This window comes from Rhododendron vialii, chromosome 1a (genome assembly GCF_030253575.1).
Source record: "Rhododendron vialii isolate Sample 1 chromosome 1a, ASM3025357v1".
NCBI lineage: Eukaryota > Viridiplantae > Streptophyta > Magnoliopsida > Ericales > Ericaceae > Rhododendron > Rhododendron vialii.
In genome coordinates, this window is record NC_080557.1 from 35637594 (window position 1) to 35661079 (window position 23486).

Sequence of the window (23486 nt, forward strand, 5' to 3'; positions counted from 1 at the left end):
TCCTTTGAATGTAAATCTACCCCATGTGCTTTATGTTGGTGGATTACGAGTCTTTTCCAATGTTCTTAGGCCTGCGAACAAGTTAGTGGAAAGAGATAAGGGGCTCAATATTATTTGTCGACCTATCACATATAATGAAATTTTGAAGCCAGTCATTTCGAAAAGAGAGAAACTTATTCACGGAAGGAGCTGTGAATAATTAAGTTCTCTACGGCTGCACACAATCTTGCCCCGTCACCGTATGAAGAAAAAAGATGTTTAATTTGCACAATTTGCTTCAATCTTTCACCATCTTTCATAGGAAAGAATCCGTGTCAAATCCATCTCAGTACTAATAAATACAGTATAGTACGTAGTAGTATTTTCTTGCACTAATAATGAACCAAATCAAAAAAGTGAGTGTCAGAAAATTTGGTGAGCTTAGCCTTGCTCCATTGGAAAGTCAATTAGCCAGCCCGACCCTTTTTCTAATTTAAAGTAAATCTTTGCTCCTGATTTTGCTCAAAACCAAAACCAAATCGAACCGAACCAATGACGTGTGCTTGTTCATGTTTCAGTGTCATCTCCTTATGCGGCACCTACATCCGACATACTTTCTCGGCGGCGGGCCTCTCGGCCAAGACCATCAACATTGACGGCGAAACCGCCATCCACTTTTGGGGTCCGAAATCATCACCCGACCCCGCCAATCCCAAACCACCTCTGGTTTTTCTCCATGGATTCGGCCTGATGCTCACTGGCACTGGTACCCGCAAGTGCCATTTTTCGCCCTCTACGTACCCAACCTCGTGTTCTTCCGCGACTCCACCACCACGTCCACGGAGAGATCGGAGGTCTTCCAGGCGGTTTCGGTGGGGAGGTGAAAACTCTCGTTTTTGGCAAAGGCGTGAATGCGTTGAACGCGGGCGTGCCAAAACTTATAGCGCCTAACTTTTGATAAAGATTCCCGTGAATCTTGACTTCTGACGTAAGAGCGATTACGTGTGACCCAAAGGTTAAAAATCACAATGAGGTTCGTGGTTTGCCACACAGTTGTGGACTTCAAATTTCTAGTCGTATAGGAAGTAGGACATCAAAACGTGAACTTTACGTAGTGGGCCGAAATATCCGAAGGTTCAAAAGGGTCATAGGGGTGATATCACCCTAGATCCATCATTCAGTTGTCTCAGTTCATTTGTTGGTCAGAATGAATCTTGACATTTCACATCGCATGTTTTCCGAATGATAGGAAGGTCAATGAGCGTCTTGCTGAGCTTGCTAAGTATAAACAAGACGTTGATACAACTTCTGCTCGGGAAATATTTCCATCGTTCGGTAAGGTCCTTTTACTCGGTAAACACTCCATTGCTCATCGGAAGCTTTTTACGCTCAGTGGGACTGTGGGCATCTAGTAACGTGTTTACTCAGGACAGCGTTCAAACACCGCCTTCGTGGAATCTTCTAGAAGCTTCTGATAATATGTGGGTTGTCATTTCTGATAACCGAGGTGACATCTCTGATTGATGTGACTTGTTTGACATTGACAAACGCGACTCTGTAATCTCCAAGAAGCGGCGTTCATTAAATGCTCCTGACATGTGACGTCATCCGAACGTAGTAGAGCGCGTGCGTTGTAGAACCAGCCTGTTCAGCACTTTTAACCTTTGTCTATGAATAGGAGAATGCCCCATCTTTGGTTTTGGGGGGGGGGGGGGGGGGGGGGGGGGGATCAGATCTTTTCTCCCATTTTTACTCTCTTCTCTTCCCTATCAAATTTCTTTCCAAACTTCTTTCTCCTCTGCTTACTGACTTGTTCGTCGGAGCTTCTTCTCGGAGGAACATCCCCCTCCGGTTTGCAGGTACACAAAGATCAGCTCAGCACTTCCACACTCCATCAAAGAGAGAAAAAGGTTCAATAGAGTCACGGTGAAATCAGCCCCCCATAATTGGCGACTCCGCTGGGGAGTATTGCTTATCTTTTCCTAGCAAACAGTGGGCCTGATTGTATTCTAGATCGTGTTCTTTCCTCTTCTCCCTTTTCTCTAAACAGAACAAATGACTCAACGACTTCCACCACCAGGCCCAGAGAACTTCACCCTCGGGTTGGCTGGGTACAGGTCTATCAATCTCAAACCCAGTCAAACTGCCAGGATGGTTCCACCGGTTTCTCGTCAACTCTTTTTTCCTCAGACTGAATTAGACATCGCTTTGGCGGAGCAAAAACGTCAAGCAGCGGTTATAGCCATGCTCCAGCAACGGCTAGAGGATCGGGATGGTGGCGTGGTTGCCACACAGACCCACGTTCATCATGCCGAACCAAGTCGACCGAAGAAAATCCATAAACGAAGCAGGAGATTAAGCCCAGAACAAACAACCGAGCTAGCAACTTCCGAGCATCGAACCGTCTTCGAACGTCTCGAACATGATCCAAGACCTCGGCCAACAAGCTCCCATCTGCGCCTAGCAAGCCTCATCCGAGCTGAGAGCTCGAGATCTTCTGCTACAAGTTCGACAGCTTGTACCAATAGGGCGGGGGTATCAGGCCGAACGCAGTACCACCCACAACGAGATGCGAAATCAAGAAAAGAAAATCAGCCCATGAACTTGAGTAACCCGCCTCGGCGCACACATACGACAAGTGGGGATGGACGTTCCGAGCGAGGAAATACGCTTGTTTTATATGATCAATTCACGGGTCTACCAACCGTATATCAGCCCGTTGATGAAAGTGTCATGCCTCGACATGCTCGTCAGCCAGGCTCTAGAGGAGAAGCCCCAGAACCTTCGGGAGGAGAGAGTCAGCGGCGTCGGGAAAAGATCGAACATCCTCAATGTCGTCACCGAGAGCATGGAAGGATTCCCGAGCCACATATTGCAATTCTACCGCAAGTCGCTCAACCAAATCCCGTTCCTAAAGATAATTCCAAGCTCGGGAAGGTTAAAGCTTCCCCCTTCGTCGACGCAACTCAACAGGAGAGGCCCCCCGAACGATTCACCATGCCAAAACTCAAGCATTATGAAGCAAAAGGGGACGCAGTCGCTTTCGTCTGCCGCTTTCGACAAACTATGAGCTTGCATAATTTCTCTGACGCGCTCATGTGCAAGATATTTCCCCATACGTTGAGCGAGTCAATCATGCTCTGGTACAATCAGCTGAAACCCAAGCCCATCACATGCTTCAATGACCTGGAGTTGGAGTTCACCAAGTGGTTTGTAACGAGCAACGTCCAGCCAAAGATGTTATTTATGCTCGTGAACATAAGGAGGACAACAGGAGAAACTCTTCGGCTTTACAACGAGCGGTATTGGGAGGTGTACAATCTGATCCCAGATTGTGATCAAGAGGTCGCTATCGAGTCATTCATGAATGGACTGGACCCTACCTCTGCAATGTTCTGAGATCTCTCCCGAAACCCACCGAAGACAATGGGGGAATTAATGGTCATTATCGAGAAGGATTGCGTTCACGAGGAAGCAGTTGCCGAGCGCAACGTGTCAAAGACCCCTGAATCTTCCAAAGCACCAGTTACAGTTAAAAAGCATGTGACCAATGTAGAGAAGGGACGAGGCCCGAACAACAATAATCAAGCTTCGAACAAACAAAATGGCAAAAATCGACCGCTCCAACACCCACAATAACAACAACCAAAATGAGAACCGCGGCCGGACAAATTCGTGGCTGAACGTACCATATTCACCGAGCCTATCTACAAACTTCTAAGCATTATAGGCCAACTACCGTTCTTCGTTTGGCCGACGGGATTTATGGGCACGGCTGGAAATGGGATCGGGATGTGCTCGTACCACAAAGAGCGCGGGCATTATACGACACAATGCCAACTGTTCAAGCGACATTTGGAAGAGCTTGCCGCAGCAGGGCATCTCAATCCGTGGATTGATACGCGAAGGAATCTGCTTCCGCCACTGATCATAGGAAACATCTTAGGGATCATCCAGGGCCTTGTATCCGAAGGACGAGCAGCCGAGCTTCAATCCGAGATTGATAAAGTCGTCGCTACGTTATCAATGTACAATATCGGTGCTTCAGCGAAGCGAAAATGGGTGGATCCGAGCCTTGAAGGCCCTATAACTTTTACTTTCGAGGATTTCGTCAGAGTGCAACTACCTCATACAGATGCCCTAGTGGTCACCATTACTATTGCCCATTCAACCGTACAACGGGTATTAATTGACCAAGGAAGCTCGGCTGAGGTAATGTTCTATTCAACATTTAAAAGCCTCGGACTAACCCCTGATCAGCTTCGGACGACAACCACTCCACTCGTCAGCTTCATCGGCGCCCCTGTTTGGCCGCTTGGCTTAATCACCCTTCCCGTGCGAGCCGGTTCTCGGGTGATAGATGTTGAATTTGTGGTGGTTTCCTCTCCTAGCCCTTACAACATCATACTCGATAGAGCCTGGTTACATGGAATCAAAGGTGACGCCTCCACCCTCCACCAAGTCGTCAAGCTCGTTGGTTGGAACGGCCGACTGGAAAGCCTTCGAGGAGACCAAGTGCAGTCAAAGAAATGCTCCATCAGTACGGTGACAAACAAACAAAGTGTTTTGGAAGTGCAATGCAATCCTAGAAGATGTTGGTCTGCCAGCCGAACAAAGATCATACGAAGAGCTTATACGGATGCCAATTACTAAAGATGGCGGGCGGTGCTTTCTTATTGGCGGTTCTTTGGACGAGACCGAGCGTATGGAAATGTTTGAATTCCTCAAAAAGAACATTGAAGTATTTATTTGGACTCCCCAGGAAATTCCAGGAGTAGATCCTTCATTCGCCTCTCACTCCCTTAATGTTGACCCGAACCGAAAACCAGTAGTGCAAAAGGTCCGACGTTCGACTGCTGTGCACATAGAAGCAATAATGACAGAGGTAGACCAATTGCTGGAAGTAGGAGCGATTCGGGAGATTTTGTACCCAACTTGGCTCGTTAACCCTGTTGTTATACTGAAGAAGAATAGGAAGCTTAGGGTTTGCATAGACTATATGAACCTTAATGACGCTTGTCCAATGGTTCGCTTCTCGCTTCCTCAGATAGAGCAAATGGTGGATGCTACAACAGGATACGAGCGTCTGAGCTTTATGGATGCATATCGAGGCTACCATCAGATTGCTCTGGCAGAAGAGGACCAGGAGAAGACGGCTTTCATCTCCCCTCAGGGAACCTATTGTTACAATATCGTCTCGCTCGGACTAAAAAACGCAGGGGCTACTTTTCAATGGACCATAACCAAAATGTTTCCCGGGATGCTCGGCAAAATACTTGAGGCCTACATTGATGACATGGTGTGTAAGAGTAAGTATGCTTGGGATCATCTTCAGCATTTAGGCGAGGTCTTTGCCGTTCTGAAACAACATAAGCTTCGCTTAAACAAGGAGAAATGTGCATTCGATGTTGGGTCCGGAAAATTCCTTGGTTATATGGTGAGCTGTTGAGGAATCGAAACCGATCCAACGCAACTCACAGCAGTGCAGAATCTCCAAGCTCCAACTACAATCAAGGAAGTGCAACGACTCACGGGAATGGTGGCCGCGTTGAATCGTTTCATTCGGCAATCGGGCCACCTTTGCCGACCGTTCTTTCAAGCGATCAAGACCAATCGACGACGGTTCGTGTGGACTAAGGAGCATGAGCAGGCTTTGCAGTCACTTAAGGAATATCTTTCTCATGCGCCCTTCCTCGTCACACCCCTGCCCGAAGAAGATTTGTACCTTTATCTCGCTATTTCGGATCATGCGACCAGCTCCGTTCTCATTCGGAAGGAAGGGATGGAACATCTGCCAATCTTTTACTCGAGCAAGATGATGACGGACTCTCAGACGAGGTATCTGCCTATGGAAAAGTTAGCATTGGCTCTTGTTTCAGCCAAAATGAGCCTTTTGCCTTACTTTCAATGCCATAGGATTATGGTCCTCACTGAGTTTCCTCTCAAAGCTATGCTTTGGAAAACGGACTCATCAAGCAGGATTTTGAAGTTCTCTCAAGATCTAGCCAATTACGACATCCAATTCGAGCCACGGACTGCCATTAAGGGACAGGCTTTGGCTGACTTCTTTGCCGAACTTACTCTTGGGTTGTAAGATGAAACCAATGCTCTGGCCAAGGCCGCGGAGGAAGCTCGGATTGCCGACGAAGAGGCTTTTGTAGAATGGAGTAATCCTCCACAAGAATCCTCACGTGCTCGGTTTACCATAGGAACGAGGAAGCCTAAGAAAGACTGGAAGCTCTTTTCGGGGGATGCTTGGCGAATGACGGTCGACGGGGTTTCCAACGTTAACGGAGCAGGGGCTCGGATTGTCCTCATGTCATTAAGTGGAACAGTTCATGAGAGTGTGGTCTCCATTGGCTACCCAACAACGAACAACGAAGCGGAGTATGAAGCTTTTATTGCTGGGTTATATCTCGCTCTTCGGCTCAATGCGGATTCGGTTCATGTCTTTTGTGACTCCCGGCTGATTGTGGGGCATCTGAATGATGACTACCAAACCAGGGACGAGCATATGAATGCCTATGTAAGTCACATTTTTGCGCTTTTTCAACAGTTCGGCTGAGTGGAGGTGGAATGGATCACTCAGGAACACAATGCTCACACTGACGCTCTAGCAGGTCTTGCATCGGTTTGCAAGACCTCGGGCAATCGCACTATTGTGTTTGATGAGGTCGAATCTCCTAGTTTCGAGCCATCCGTTTGTCTAGTGGCGGCAATCACATTCGGTCCGAACCAAATGGATACAATAATTGCATATTTGAAGAATCAAGTTCTTCCACCGAACAAAAGAGAGGCACACAAGATCCGTTGCCAAGCAGCCAATTACTTTTTGGATTCTAACGATAATCTTTATCGACGAACCTTCACTGGGCCGGACTTACGGGTTGTTCACGAAGATCAAGTGGAAAGTGTTTTGGATGAGCTTCATTCGGGTAGTTGCGGAGCACACTCGGGAGGACGGACTATGGCCCAAAGAGCATTAACATAGGGTTGCTGGTGGTTAAAGATGGTCAAACAGTCAAAAGAGTATGTGAAGCATTGTGTTCGATGTCAACAGCAGGCGTCACTCATCCACCAACCTGCCTTTCCTCTTAAGATGATCACTAGTCCATGGCCGTTTGCGGTTTGGGCTTTTGACATTGTTGGCAAAATGCCGAAGGCACCGGGAGGATTCGAGTACATGCTTACTGCCACTGACCTGTTCACTAAATGGGTCGAAGCTTCCCCATTGGTCAAGACTATGGCTGGGGATGCGGAGCGTTTCATTTGGAAGCACATTATCTCTCGGTTCGATGTGCCGTATGCCATCCTTTCCAACAACGGCTCCTAATTTGTTGCAGTCGCCATCAAAACCTATTATAGGAAGCGCCACATCACAATTCACAACTCCTCTGTGGCTTACCCACATGGAAATGGTCAAGCCGAAACTTCTAAAAATACTATCACTCGAGGGCTCAAGCGTCGTTTGGATCGGAAGCTCGGACGATGGGTGGACGAGCTCCCTCATATCTTATGGGCCTATCGTACCACTCCTCGGTGGTCTATCAGCCGCACTCCGTTCTCAATGGCCTATGGAATGGAAGCCGCTCTCCTCTTATCCACTTTGATTCCTACGGCTCGCACGGAAAACTTCAACCCCGTGGATAATAATGCTCTCGTTGGTGCCAAGTTATACTTCGCCAAAGAACTCCACGACAACGCTAACCTTCGACATGCGGCGTACCAGCAGGAAGTCGCTCGGGGCTACAACAAGAATGTTCCAGCTTGGCCATTCAACGTTGGCGATTTGGTTCTCCGGATGGTCGTCGAGGCGGCCATGCTCAGAGATCCCTATGAAGGTCCCTACCGAGTGATAGAGAAAATTGGCCATGGCATTTACAAACTTGCAGAGATGGATGGAACACCGATCGCTAATCCTTGGAATGCCCAAAAACTTAGAAAGTTCCATGGATAGCTTCCTCGTCATCATACTTCTTTTACTTCACTTTTGCTTTTTTCTATTTTCTGTCAGGATGTAAGCCTTTGGGCATATTGCAAATAGAAGTGTTTTTACTCTTTTCCTAGTGTTCCTTTTTGGCTTTACTTTGGTTGGGCATTCCACCTAGCTCGGGTTCTTGCCTTTGGGCATAGGCACTTCTACCCAATATGCCTTCGTTTGGGCTATTGGTTCCGTTTGTTCGGGCGAAATTCTCGTAGCCCTCGGCAATCCATTTGTTCGGGCGAAATTCTCGTAGCCCTCGGCAATCCGTTTGTTTGGGTGAAATTCTCGTAGCCCTCAGCGATACATTTGTTCGGGCGAAATTCTCATAGCCCTCGGTATTCATTTCGTTCGGTATTTCATACGTTTCGTTCGGTATTTCATACATTCGGAAAAAATTTAGAGCCTTTGGTATTCGCAAATGACGATATTTGTTGTGTACCCATTCATTTGCCTTATTGGATTCTCATTTCTACACTTTTACAATCCACTAAGGTAGGGGGCTTATACATGGGTACACCTGGATTCGAAACCGAACAAAAAGACTTGAAATTTTTTAACTTTTTTATAAGCAGTCAAACTTGTTTACTTGGTACGTTTAGATTCAACAAACATTGGGCAAGCACGAGCTCCATTACAACACAAACATTAATAAAGGGGAATTAAACCGAGTACAAAGACTTAAAACTTCCATCATTCCTGAAGCATAGCTGTGGTAAATCGTTCGTTGCCATCCTCAAACCTATATTAATTACAAACTTTGGTGTGGCTAAGGCCAATTGTTCGGCGCCGACCGTTTCCACAATAATGTTCAAAACTAGAACAAGCAAAAATAAGAAACAAAATTTTAGTCTATTGAGCTTCGGAAGGAGCGTTAACGGGAGATTGAGCAGGGTTTTCCGAGGAAACTTGAGCACTTGTGACCTCAAAGGGATCTGTTGCTAGCTCAATGTCTTCAGCTTCAACGGGAGTAAGGAGGGGGATTTCTACCAGAGTCTTTCTTTCATCATCAGGCTCAACCCTCGTGTCATCAAGGACTCTGTTGTATCCGAGCATAAAGCTCTCCTTGTGTTGGCCCTCTTTCATTTCGGCTTGGACTTTCAGAATCTCATCTGTCATGTCTTCCTCTGTTTGGGCGTATCCCTTATCATAATGCTCCTTCAGCTCCTTCTCCATCTCTTTCTTCATCTCTTCCCTTCCTTGAGCTCTCCCCTCAGTAAGTCCCTAGTCTTTTCCCTCAGCCTGGGTACGCTCGGCAGAGTTTTGCAGCCTCTTTATTAGGTCATTCAGATTTGAAATCTGAAGTTCTTGGCTTTGGCGCACAAGCTCAGACTGCTCCAAGCTCTTCTTGTATTCCTCAGCAACGCCTCGGTTATGCTCTACCGACTGCTTCAATAGCATAGTCTTTTTGTCATGCTCGGAGAGATAACATTGAGCGCTCATTATCGACTGCGTGGCCTGTGTAAAAAACAAATTAAAGTTATCTGAGGGCTGTACATCAAGCAAGTAGGGAATTTATTGCAAGAATGGAAAAATTGGAGTTACCCTACCAACGTGAAAGTAATATTCACTCAAAGCAACTTTTAGAGAATGGGGGCTTTGGATGTCCCTCGGTAAGGCGAGCCCGGATTGCAGAGTGAAAGCCAGAGAGGGATATCCTCCTTTAAACTGTCTGACTTCAGGATCTGCTTTTTATCAGGAATGATGAAGTTTGGCATCCATGGAATGTTGGCATCCTAGACTAACTCCTTCCCCTTCTCTCCCTCCTCTTTCTCCACCCCCTCGCTCCCTGGAAATTCAACAATCGAACCTCGACCCCTCGGAGTAATTCTTGGTCTTTTTCCTGTAGGAGTGTCCTTTGGGGATGAGGGGGCAGTTGGAGGACGTTTTTGGGGATTTTGGGGAGCTGGAACCTTTTTGCTGAGATGGATCCCGAGGCCCCTGGAGGGCCAAATTTCCTCCGTTCGGCCTTTTCTTTCTCTTTTTCCTCCATCTTCTTCTGAAGAACGGCTCTTATGCTTTGGGGAGGCATTTCTTCTTGTACGGGCGACGTTTCTTCGATTGGAAGCCATAAAACCCCTCGGAGTGGTTTGTCCTTGCTCGGAAGAAGTTCCTCTGGAAGTTTGATTTGACCTTCTAGAGTCTGCTGCTCAGCCTCTTCGGTAACCTTTTCTCAGATCCGACCTCAGTAGGTTGCTTCGTACCCGAGGATTGTTGGAGAGTCTCTTTCTTCCCTCGGAATTGTTAGAAGTGTTGTTGCGAGCCCACAACCCTTTGATGCCCTCAACAGGTCTTTATTTAGCTTCGAAGTATCTGCCGAACAAATGGAGTTAAAACAGTCATGGAACAACAGTCATCTCTATTGTACAGTCATAGACCAAAAAAAAAAATTTGATTTATGCTTACATGGATTTCCCCTTCGGGTAACAACTTTGAATCGCCCATACTCTAATTGAGGGAACTGAAAGTTGCCCCGAACCTCTATGTAATCTGAGGCCCATTTCTCTAAATCGTACATACCCTCGGGAGTAATCTTTACCATATTCCTTCAGAAGCACAGGTAATATCGAGAATATCTAACATTCCGAGAGATCATGTAATTTTCAAAAATGTGATGGACTTCTAGAGGGAACATTTTTATCTCGGCTAGCTTGATTACCGAGTGAATAATACGATAATAGTTGACGCTCAATTGACATGGCATAAGCTCAAATGTGTGAAGGATCTCTCTCAGGACCCTATGCATAGGGAACCGAAGCCCACTTTGGTAATCACCATCAAAGGGACTGTGATGTGTTCATCACTAAACCTTATGCGGGGACCATGGTTGGGCGTTATAACGACGTCATCAGGCACGTCGTAGGTCTTCCGAAAGAGATTCATCCCCATTTCGTCCTCAAAGCAATCCCAATACGGGCAGGGATCTTTTCCCGCTCGGTCAGGGATCACGTCGGGGTCCAAAGGAACGATTTTTCTCCTCGTCCTAGGCACTTGGGAGGATGAAGCACCAACTGCTCCGACCTCCTCATCTACTCGGCTCGATGAAGCGACAAATGTCTCCCTCTCAGATTCACTCTCGTTTGCTCCACCTTCGACCCCTTCATCTCCTTCCTCGTTCGGAACTTCTCCCCCTATCTCCTGAGATTCCTCCTCGATGTTTATGATGTTAGGATCAGGTCCCATCGTTCGGAGAGGAATTACCCTTGCGGGATAGTCGATTCCTGCGACTCCCTCGGCCGCACTACCGCCCTCGCTGGTTCGGTAACTACGGGCGTGCCCTCTGATTATTTTGGCCAGTTGAGGATCGACTCTACCGAAGTTCAACGCACCGGTGTCCACCGATCGATATGACTCCCCCATTGAGGTCGATTTTGATGACTCCATACTTAAAGCATTAGTGCAAAGGATAAGACCGTTAGCGAGTTGCATGGTCAAAATTCCTAGCGTGCCTATGGTTCATCATGCTCTACTATTTCCGAGCATTCCCCAACTTTTCCGAACGACGATTTGTCGTGTTGGGATTCGGAGTGAGGGATTCTATAGTGCTTCGGCTAGATCATAAAACTGCCATCATGAAACTTTTTTCTGTCTTCCTTCGGAAGAACACGGACAAATGTTTGTTAGAGTTCGGAAGAACACAGGTTGAAGATGTATATGGGCTCGAAAGAACACATGAACATCTTCATCATGTTCTACAGTATTCAAGTGACAGGGGAAGTGGAAACGGAAAAGAAAAACCCGATTCGGAGGGCTAAACGTGTACGAAAATAACAAAAAAGTGGGAAAGAATATCGAGAATCAAGAAATACCTGAAAATCAAGAAAAATATGTGATCGAGGTCTTCAAATCTTCAGATTTTTGATAATTTTCTGGTGTTGGGGTTCGCCTAAGCAGTTGAGACAATTGAGAGATGGAGAGAAAAAGTGATTTTCTCTCTCCATCCTTCACCTTTTATACCTACGGCGGAATTTGAAGCCGTGCCGAGCCCCCAACCGTTGGATTTGAGCGGGAGATTGATGTGTCATTCGATGATTGACATGTGGAGACTGTGGGGTGCACCGTACCATTATCCAATCACAAATTGACATGTGACACAATTTGAAAATGGCGGTTACAAAAGCATTAAATGCAGATTCTTATCTTAGTGGGTTTGAAGGTCGGAATAAGGAAGATGTTTAGAACCAACTGTTTTCTTCATCCTTTGTTCGACCACTGGTTTTCAACTTCTCCATCCCAACCGAGCGTGGGAAGCAAAAGTTGAGGGGCTATTGTAGTGGGCCGAAATATCCGAAGGTTCAAAAGGGTCATAAGGGTGATATCACCCTAGATCCATCATTTAGTTGTCTCAGTTCATCTGTTGGTTAGAACGAATCTTAACATTTCACATCGCATGCTTTCTGAACGATAGGCGGGTCAATGAGCGTCTTGCCGAGCTTGCTAAGTATAAACAGGACGTTTGATACAACTTCTGCTCGGGAAATATTTCCATCACTCGGTAAGGTCCTTTTACTCAGTAAACACTCCATTGCTCGTCGGAAGCTTTTTACGCTCGGTGGGACTGTGGGCATCTAGTAACGTGTTTACTCGAGACAGCATTCGGACACCGCCTTCGTGGAATCTTCGAGAAGCTTCTGATAATATGTGGGTTGTCATTTCTGATAACCGAGGTGACATCTTTGACTGATGTGACTTGTCTGACATTGACAAACGCGACTCTGTAATCTCCAAGAAGCGGCGTTCATTAAATGCTCCTGACATGTGACGTCATTCGAACATAGTAGAGCACGTGAGTTGCAGAACCAGCCTGTTCAGCACTTTTAATCTTTGCCTATAAATAGGAGAATGCCCCATCTTGGGTGGGTGGGTGGGTGGGTGGGTGGGTGGGATCAGATCTCTTTTCCCATTTTTACTCTCTTCTCTCCCCTAGCAAATTTCTTCCCAAACTTCTTTCTCCTCTACTTATTGACTTGTTCGTCGGAGCTTCTTCCCGGAGGAACATCCCCCTCCGGTTTGCAGGTACACAAAGATCAGCTCAGCACTTCCACCCTCCATCAAAGAGAGAAGAAGGTTCAAGAGGGTCACGGTGAAATCAGCCCCCCACACTTTATTACTCCGGGATAATAAAGTTTGATTACAAGAAAAGTAAAAAAACCAAACTACTTGATGTAGTGAGTTTGAATAAGGTTTAAGCATGAGGTACTCGATAGGCTACTTTGCTGAAAGTAGGAAAGTATTTGTAAGCGTTGAGCTTTGATTGGTATTGGACCTCTTTTCCGTCTTGAATCCCTATATTTATAGATGAGATCTCACCCAAGCCGAGCCATGGAAATCAACTGCCACCTCCAAAATTGAACAAGTGTCCCACGTTGCCATGCATGGCAGTTTGTAGCAGTTTCAAAGATCATGGGCTAATGTCTTCCCATGGGTGTTGCCATGTGTCCTTAATTGGTTCCAATATCAAGTAAAAAACCCAACTGTTTTTTATATCGTGGGGCATTCCACTTCTGTAACAACAAGCACATGCCAACATTTTTACCCTAAGCTCCAAACAGTAACTTCCATGGAAGATTATTCAGCGTATCTCGCTTCATTTGGGCTTTAATTAATTGGGTTTTGCCTCCAAACCACAAAATTAATGTAGCCCATTAATTTTAAGCCCGAGTAACTTGTAAATCTCGGCCCAATTTAATTAGTATCTAATTAAATACCCCTCCAGCGCTAGTCCAATATTATATGTCAAAAATGGGCATAAACATTGCCCCCTGCCCCCCCCCCCCCCCCCTCTTGATTTTTTACTTTTAGGATCAAGGCGTGAATAGAAAGTAAAGCCATTTTTGGCATCCCAACCAGGTCTTGAATCCTGTTGTAGCATGACTTCTTTTGTTTGTCTTGCCTATTTATAGTAGGCATTAGGCATTTTTATACTCCATTCAGGCCTTTAACAATATTAGATCTGTCTTTAGGCCTGAACCATGCAAGGCTTGACAAAAAGGCTTAGAAATCCGTTGAAAGGCTTGAACTTCTTTTTGGAATGCTTGGAAATGTGGTTCAAGCCTAGAGAAAGAGCAGGCCTGCTTACACCAATATGAGGCCTGCGTCTAGGCCTGGTTGTAGAGATGCTACAAATCCATGAAAGGCCTAAAAAGGACTTGAAGTATGTTGAAAGGCCTGAACTCTGGCATGGATTGCTTATAATATTGATTTAGGCCTAGAAAAAAGGCTGAAAGGGCCTTCGTCTCTGGGGAAAGGCTTTTGTAAATCAATAGAGTTCTGTGTCCAGGCCCGGTTAATAGTACCATGAAAAGGCCTGACAATGACTAAAAATATAGTAGAAGGCCTGAACCTCTGCTTGGAACTTTCAAGCCTGCTCAATGAAATGAAAAAGCCTCCACCTCAGCGGAAAAGGCCTAGTAAAACTCTGATAGGGCCTACTCAAGGACTGATAGGCCATAGTCGAACATTTTAGAGATGTTTGTTCGGCCTATGAAGGACTTTTCTTTGTTCTTAGCCCTTCTTGACACCACTTTGGCGTTTTTGTGTAAGCCAAGTGAATAAGATCCGCTTTTGATGTGCCCCACAAATCCAATGCGGGCGTAGTTCCACAACTTTAAGGCCTACACTTGGCCTATGCTTGTAATGCCTTTTGGCGGTTTGGACAATGCCAAAAAGGCCTTCATTAACAGAGGGAGGAGAGGGATCTCCGATTATAAAGTTTGATTACAAGAAAAGTAAAAAAAACCAAACTACTTGATGAAGTGAGTTTGAATAAGGTTTGAGCACGAGGCGACCATAGAGTCTCGCATCTTGCGGGGTATCTTTTTCAATCTCAGATCGAACGTTTATAAGAATACCGAATGGAGCAGGTTAATCCGGACTGGTTACGAGTGCTATGAAAAGTACAATCAATTTCTAGGTTTTAATTTAATCTCAATTAAATCAACAAAGGGTGGCTACCTAAGAGCCCGTTAAATTAGTAACAACCCGAGTTTTTAGTCAGCGCACATCACCGTCTTTGTGGATTCGACTCCGGTCTTACCGGATATTGTGCTACGTCGGTCTCCGCCCTACGCTTGGGGCAACCCATTAATTTAGGTCTAGGAATCGGTCAAGCAGCTACTTTGCTGAAAGTAGGAAAGTATTTGTAAGCATTGAGCTTTGGTTGATGTTGGACCTCTTTTCCGTCTTGAATCCCTGTATTTATAGATGAGATCTCACGCAAGCCGAGCCATTGAAATCAACTGCCACCTCCAAAATTGAACAAGTGTCCCATGTTGCCATGCATGGAAGTTTGTAGCAGTTTCAAAGATCATGGGCTAATGTCTTCCCATGGGTTGCCATGTGTCCTTAATTGGTTCCAATATCAAGTAAAAAACCCAACTGTTTTTTACATCGTGGGGCACTCCACTTCTGTAGCAACAAGCACATGCCAACATTTTTACCCAAAGCTCCGAATAATAACTTCCATGGAAGATTATTCGGCGTATCTCGCTTCACTTGGGCTTTAATTAATTGGGTTTTGCTCCAAACCACAAAATTAATGTAGTCCATTAATTTTTGCCCGAGTAACTTGTAAATCTCGGCCCAATTTAATTAGTATCTAATTAAATGGCTCTCCAGCGCTAGTCCGAGATTATGTGTCAAAAATGGGCATAAACAGGAGGCTGATGCAGAAGCTGGGCGTGGAGAGGTATTACGTGGTGGGGACGAGCTACGGGGAATTCGTGGCGTACCACATGGCGGTGATGTGGCCGGAGAGGGTGGAGAAGGTGGTGATTGCGAGTTCGGCAGTGAATATGAGGCATCGAGATAACGTGGAGTTTCTGGAGGAGAGAGCGAAAGTGATGAGTAGAGAGGAGTTGATGCTGCCGGAGACGGCAGCGCAGTTGAGGGCTTCGCTTGCTATAAAAATCCGGGGACGCGGCTACATGCCGGATTTCTTGTTAAATGACATTGTTCGTGTAAGTTTTCCTTTCGCCGGAAATCCGAAATCGTTAATCTCATGCATTCGATCAGTAAAAAAACCAATTTAATCAGACATCGATAAAGTACGTGGATTTATAAATCTAGCTTATGTTTGTTAGCAATAATAGCATATATAATCCCATTTTAGAATTGTCCTTTCAGGTCCTAATAGAAGCATTACATCATCACCCACTTTTTTAATTTCCACTTCCAAAAGAAGAAAGAAAATAACTCTTGCAAAACCCAGCTTGATTTTGGAATTTTATTTTGTTGTTTGTAAGCTGAAAAACAATTATAAACTGAGAATGCGAAAAATGAACACGATACTTAATTTATGTATATCTCACTTATTTGGACCCCGAATTAATGTAGGAGTAATACGATCGATAACTTTCACGTTATACTGATTTAAAGTAAATGGTGGCAGATGCAGAGCATGTACTCAAAAAACAGGGAGAAAAAGATAGAACTCCTCGAGGGATTGCAAATTGGAAAGAATGACACAGTAGATCATATATCCCCTCTTCGACAGGTACGTACACTACTTAATTTTCATGTGCAAGTAATGAAACGTCCATTTTTCATGATTAAAAATGTGCATCATATGCTACAATTTTTGGGATTGGGTGTACGTTCTTCTTGTGATGTGCCACCAAATGGCCGCGTTTTAATGGGAAAAAAAAACCCGTCCTAAGGCCGCGTTTGGGGTTTACACAGATTTTCTGTTTTAAATAAATCATTACACCTACGGTCCAACCAATTGATAGAAAATCAATTGATTCCTTTTCCTCTTTAAAACGGAACTGTTTCTAGTGCAACATACTCTGCTACACTTGCAACGCAACGCGTATGACGTATCGCAGTCTATTTCGTTCCCCTCTTCGTTATTGGACTAACATACATGGATTTTTATAATTAAGTTTGAAGTTTTATATATATATATATATATATATATATATACACACACACACACACATGTATGTCTCTTAGAACTGATGTTTTGAGATTATGTTGTTCTCTGGCTTGAAGGATGTGTTCCTTGTTTGGGGAGAGCATGACCAGCTATTTTTATTGGAGAAAGCTACCGAACTAAAGAAGTATGTATTCCTGATCACTCATGAAGTTATAAGTTTTATTTGTAATTCTGGTAATGCAGGTTTGCGCTTGTTGGGAAAATACCCAATCATCCGCGCAACGGAAGCGTAATAAAAACAATCACACACAAAAGAGACAAGAATATACGTGATTCGGCCTCAATGCCTACTCCACAGGAGAGAGAGAGAGAGAGAGAGAGAGAGAGAGAGAGAGAGAGAGAGAGTAATCCACTATAACAATGAAGAGTACAATGGTGAGATACAAATACACCCTCACTTGGTATGTTTCCCACACACATTTTCCTCACTGTTACAACTCCTTTCTTAACTCTCTCGGGTCTCACACTTGCACAAAGAAAATACTCGCTTTTCTTGTGCTCTCTGGCCTTTTTTACTCTTGCCCACACACGGCACAAGAAATCCCATTAAATAGGCATGACCTCTTCATCTGCCGAGAGGCTTCCACAAATGCTCCTCTTTGGAACAAAGCACAACTAACTTGCCCACTTAATTCTCTTAAACATTTAATTGACTCAGCCAACTCCAAACAAACCACTATGGCCCTTTTCTTTTTCCAAACAGCATTAACACCACATGGGCAAAACCCAACAAACACCTCCTTTTGCTCATGTGAAATCGCACCCCCTCACCAGGTGCCTAGTCGAAAATATCGGAGACCAAATTTGGTGCAAAAGAAACCCTCTTCCTTGCGCACGATTTTTCTTCACCTTGTTCCAAAATCAACAATTCATTCTTGATGTTGCTCTCCACACATAATGCCTCGCTTGTTTGCGCCTTCACACGCCATACTTGTGTAATCCGATGCCCATAATTTTTTCTTGCTCGGTATCCACCATTTGCATGCCACACTTCAACTCGACCTTGAAGCTTGTACAAATTGCCCACCATTTTTCCTTGCAACATCACTTTATCATTCTTGAAAACCTCAAGAACATCGTCCCTTGTCGCAAAGCTATAACCCTTTGAATGTAACATTTCCAAAGAAATTAAATTTTTTCTTAGTCCCGGCACATGTTGAACTCTGGTCAACCCGACAAATCTTCCATCGGCCATACGAAAACGTACCGTTTCTATGCCAACAACCTTATTCACCGTGTTGTTTGCCATCCTAACGGTACTTTCATCACAAGGCTCATACGAATAATATTATTTCCTATTTGAACACATATGAAATGAACAACCGGAATCCATAACCCAATCAGAATTCTCCATACCTTCCGAGTCACCGTGAGCAAAGCACCTTCATTTTCAACAAAACTCTCAACAACCGCCGCTTTGGATTTTTCCTTCTCTTCATCTATTTTTGCTTTGAGCTTTGGACAAAACTTCAATATATGTCCCTCTTCGTTACAAAAATAGCATTTCCTTTTGTCAACGGCTTGCGACTCGCCACCTCGCGAGTGTGAACGCCCTCTTGGCTTGGACCCATTTTGCCTTTCGGTCGTCCGCCCTCTAGCTTGACTACCGGAAGATGCAACCATGATGCAACCATGACACGCTCCTCGGATATCTTCTCGCTCTCCTTCCTCCGCATCGACTCATGAGATAGGATTGTAGCAATAGCCTCATCAAGTCCGAGAGCGTCTTTCCCAAACAACAATTGTAGTTTGGAGATGCTCATACGTTATCGGCAAAGAAACCAACAAAATGATCGCCTTATCTTCTTCCTCAATCTTTGCGCCAATGGCTTCCAACTCCGTTATTAGCCGATTGAACTCATCTAAGTGCTCATTAATATTTCCTCCCTCGGACATACTTAATGCATACAATTGCTTCTTTAACGGCAACCTATTTGTCAAAGATTTAGACTTGTACCTACTCTCCAACTTTGCCCAAAGTTCCACCGGATCCATTTCATTGATGATTTCTCGGAGAGTGCTATTCCCGAGATACAATTGGATGGTGCTATTTGCAAGCTCTCTCATCTCCTCCCATTTATCTTCCCTCATTTCTTCCGGCTTTTCAGATTTCAGCTTGAGTGCTTTCACCAAACCTTCTCTCACCAAAATATTCCTCATCCTTTGTTGCCAAAGAGTGAAATCATTGTGCCCATTGAAAAGCTCAACCGCGAACCCGGTGCTTTTTCCCGCCATACCGTAGCTCTGATACCACTTTGTTGGGAAAATACCCGATCACCTGCGCAACGGAAGCGTAACAAAAACAATCACACACAAAAGAGACAAGAATATACGTGGTTCGACCTCAATGCCTACTCCACAGGAGAGATAGAGAGTAATCCACTATAATAATGAAGAGTACAATGGTGAGATACAAATACACCCCCACTTGGTATTTTTCCCACAAACCTTTTCCTCACTATTTCAACTCCTTTCTTAACTCTCTCTGGTCTCACACTTGCACAAAGAAAATACTCACTTTTCTTGTGCTCTATGGCCTTTTTTACTCTTGCCCACGCACGGCACAAGAAATCCCATTAAATAGGCATGACCTCTTCATCTGCCGAGAGGCTTCCACAAATGCTCCTTTTTGGAACAAAGCACAACTAAGGGCTTGTTTGATAACCTAAATTCAGCACTTAAAATTAAATCAATTAAGTAATAAGTGATTCAATAGATTTGATAACGACATTATACATTGCTTAACAAATTAAGTGCTACTTAAAATGTAGGCTAAAAAGTTAAAATTTGAGCTACTTAATTTTGGCTGAATTCTTGTGTACTTGCATTTAATCACCATACCACCATCACAACCACTCCCACCACCACTTCACCACCATCACCATCACCACTACCACCACCACCACCACTTCGCCACCATCACCACCTCTCCTGCCACCACCACCACTCTCCCCTATCACTCCATCACCATCACCACCACTCTCCCCTATCACTCCATCACCACCACCACCACCACCACCACCATTACCCCACTACCACCACCACCACCACACCATCGCCATTGCCACAATGCCACCATTGCACAACTATCACTCCACCGACACCATTCACTGTTACCATTATACCATCACTCCACAGCCGCCGCCGCCGCCACTACCACCACTCACTCCCACCGTTACATCACCATCACTCCACCACCACTATCGCCAGCACTCCAACACCACCGCCGCCGCCACTCCACCACCACCAACACACCACCACAATCACAATTCCACCATTATTATAAATATATTGTGACCATTAGGAAATTAAGAGAAAATTGGAATTAAAATTAATTTATCATTTTTTTAATTCAGTACTTAATATGTTTACCAAACAACTTTTCAGCTTAAAAAATTCAGCATTCAGCTTTCAACACTTAATTTCAGTTTTCAGTTTTATCAAACAGGCCCTAACTTGTCCACTTAATTCTCTTAAACATTTAATTAACTCAGCCAACTCCAAACAAACCACTATGGCCCTTTTCTTTTTCCAAACAGCATTAACACCACATGGGCAAAACCCAACAGCGCCCACCTCCGATAAATCCCTACAATTTTTCCTCGCTTACACTTGAGGTGAGGTACCCCAAAAGTTGCTGGCAATGAGTATTACTCCTTGGGGTTCCTTGGCGGTTTTGTACCGGGGTTCCATTTTTTTTTAAAGCTCTATTACTCCTTATCTTTCAGAATGTTAAAATCCTGCTTCATAACACGAACTCTTATTCAATAGCAGTGTTTTCCAACCTTAGATCTCACTACTCTGCAACCAAAAAATTCGAGAGCATATTATGGGATTGTAGTTTCTAAAAATGGTTATTACACGCCGATATGAAAGGGCAGTTCTATATGATTGGCTTTGGACCACGTATTGTAAGCCAATAGCACGCATATGCCTTGTTCACTTCGATGATTAGAATCGTTTACTTTGTAGATCTCTTCAAGAAAATCAACTATGCACAAATTATGCTGGACCAGAGATATTGACCCTACTTCATAAATGAGATGGACCTAGAAATCTCTATGGCAATCCAACCCAGCCCACGCAAGACACTTTAGATATGACTAGTGAGGAGACCACGAGCAGGGCCCGTGGTTATGAAGCATGACGAATTAATAATTTGCAAAAATTTGACGCAAAACTAACAAACACGAAGAGAATTTGAATAAAGGCAAAACATGCACTTTTCTAAAAGTCCTTAAAGTGTTAGTGGAACAAGGCCTCAATTTATTTCTTGGACAGGCTAGGAAATATCTCGTGCAAACCCAGCCCGAACGGCCCCATGAACTTGAATATATAAATATGCAGATTTCAAAGGCCAATTGTATGTTTGAACCTCGGCAAACAACGAGAAATTCAAAAAAAAAAAAAAAAAAAGTGAAATAATTTTATTTTTTTATTTTTAAAATTTTGGCGCTAAGTCAGAAGATAACAAGAGGAACAGGTACTTGTCCAAAATTCCAGTCTTTTGTTTAGTTACCAAAACATGAAAACAAGTATTATTGTCAAAACTTTTACTCCATTTAGATGTATGAATATGGGTTTCGGACTGCAGGCTTTTAGGGGAGAAGACCAAGCTGGAAGTGATAAAGAACACAGGTCATTCGCCTCAAATCGAAAATCCAGCCCAATTCAACAAAATTGTATACAAGTTATTAGTTGGGTCCTCCTCACCTCCTCGTAACCATGTTTCTACTTGCTAGTTGCTAGACGCACTATAGATTTAATCATAGGAAACATCAATAAAGATACATCATGAATATATATTGGTAACTAACTGATGAAAAGTGCAACATATTTTGTTGCTTCGTATCTCTTTTCTTGAGTCTAGTTGGCTTCTCTTTTCTTGAGTTAGGCTGACGTACATACAATTGTTTGAGGGTTAGGTGCCAACGTTGTTGGGATCTTTGAGAATGGGGAGGCGTTTTGGAAGTTCATCGTCGCATCGCGGCGGTGTAGGGCTGCACCCTCCTGCATGGGTCCCCGTCGTCTTGTCGACCATCGTTTCGTGGAGGATTGTGGCAGTCCTTGGTCGATCCTTTCAGCTGGCGGTCCTGTAACTCTTCGACGTGGTGCAGAGTTTGCTCCCTACGACCACGTGAACTACAAGACCTCGAGCATGCTGGAGGTCGTCTTGCATAGAGCGCAAAATCTCGTCTTTAGACTCCAAACGTTGTTCCAAAAGACGAATGTAGGCCCTATGGTGTGGCTCCAGGGTTGAGCCTTCGCTCCCGTCGCAAGGACTTAGCTTGGAAGGGCGTTTGGACAGTGCAGGATCTAAGGTCCTTGCTGGACCAAGAACAATCATGTCATGGAGTGTTGGATCTATTTTCACCATTTTCTCAGAGGAAGGTGAGGAGATCTGTGAGGGGGAGGTGTAGAAGGAAAACCAACAGCAGTCAAGGTTCACACTGGGTTCACCAATTGTGGGGTGGTGTTAACTCTTCTGGATTGGGCCTCTCCTACTTATCAGATCCTCTCTGAATCTCTTGTGGGTCCCTTAGCTCTCTTTTTCCTTCCGTTCACTGCACAAGTACCAAACGATTAGTGCCTATTGGCCGAAAGTGGCCGACAAGCACTCCGATGGTTAAGTTAGTTTCGGGCCTTTCGGCTCAAAGAGGGAAAACCAAACTTAGTAGGAGAGAAGACAGCATACATGGTAGAGTTTATCAATGTAGTATATAGGGGAGTGCATGCCTTAGTGGCCACATCGGGGGAGCATGCCTCCCTCGTGCTGAGGTGACATCACCGACCACCACTAACCTACCTGAACACATGGCCAGGTAGTGGTGCACCCTCAAGCTTGTCGACGGGCGCATTGTTAAGCTACGTGGTCGCATCGGGTTGGACCCGTACATCCATACCGACAACCGCTGAAAGACTGTCTATTGCCCAACTAGGGACCGCCCCACATGTCGGCATCAGACGATGACGCGTGGCCGGACCGCACTAGTAATGTGTGGTAAGCTCGTCGTTTACTATTTGTTCGTGCCACGTAGATGAACCAGAATGGTGCCACGTGGCCAGACCAATCCGTTCCGTACTGGAACTCCTAAGGTTTACTGCAGTGTCTGATCAGGACCCGGGCCAGTGCTTCGACTCGACTGTCCCCCAAAAGGATAAGGAATCTCTATGCTCCCTTTTCCCATTCCAACACATAAGGCCTCAAGAGAATATGGGCCTAACCAACCCACTGGACTATAATTGACATTTTGGTCCAATACACTTTCTAAATTGGGCTTCTTCATCTGATGCGAGTTGTTTGATGTTTCATTTTTTGTTGCTTCACTTATACACACACTGCGGATAAAATAAAATAAAAAAAAACTTATGCACACACTCTCAAAGAGAGTGGCCCTACACACACTGCACACCTCTTGTGTGTGAGGCTCACCCCCTTTGTAAGTGTGTGTAAGCGTTTATGTGTGGTTGTAGTAATATTGTTAAAAACTTTTTCCATTTTTATAAGTGCACGTTTTATCTTTTTTCAAAAAAAATTCACATTTGTTAGTTTTGTGCCAAACTTTTATGAATTATTATTTCGCTTTGACG

The 23486-nt window shown here is 44.7% G+C and overlaps 1 pseudogene; it reads left to right on the forward strand.

Moving 5' to 3' along the window:
- Positions 1 to 261: 261 nt before the first annotated feature.
- On the forward strand, positions 262 to 23173 carry LOC131302952 (uncharacterized; annotated as a pseudogene).
- Positions 23174 to 23486: the final 313 nt, after the last annotated feature.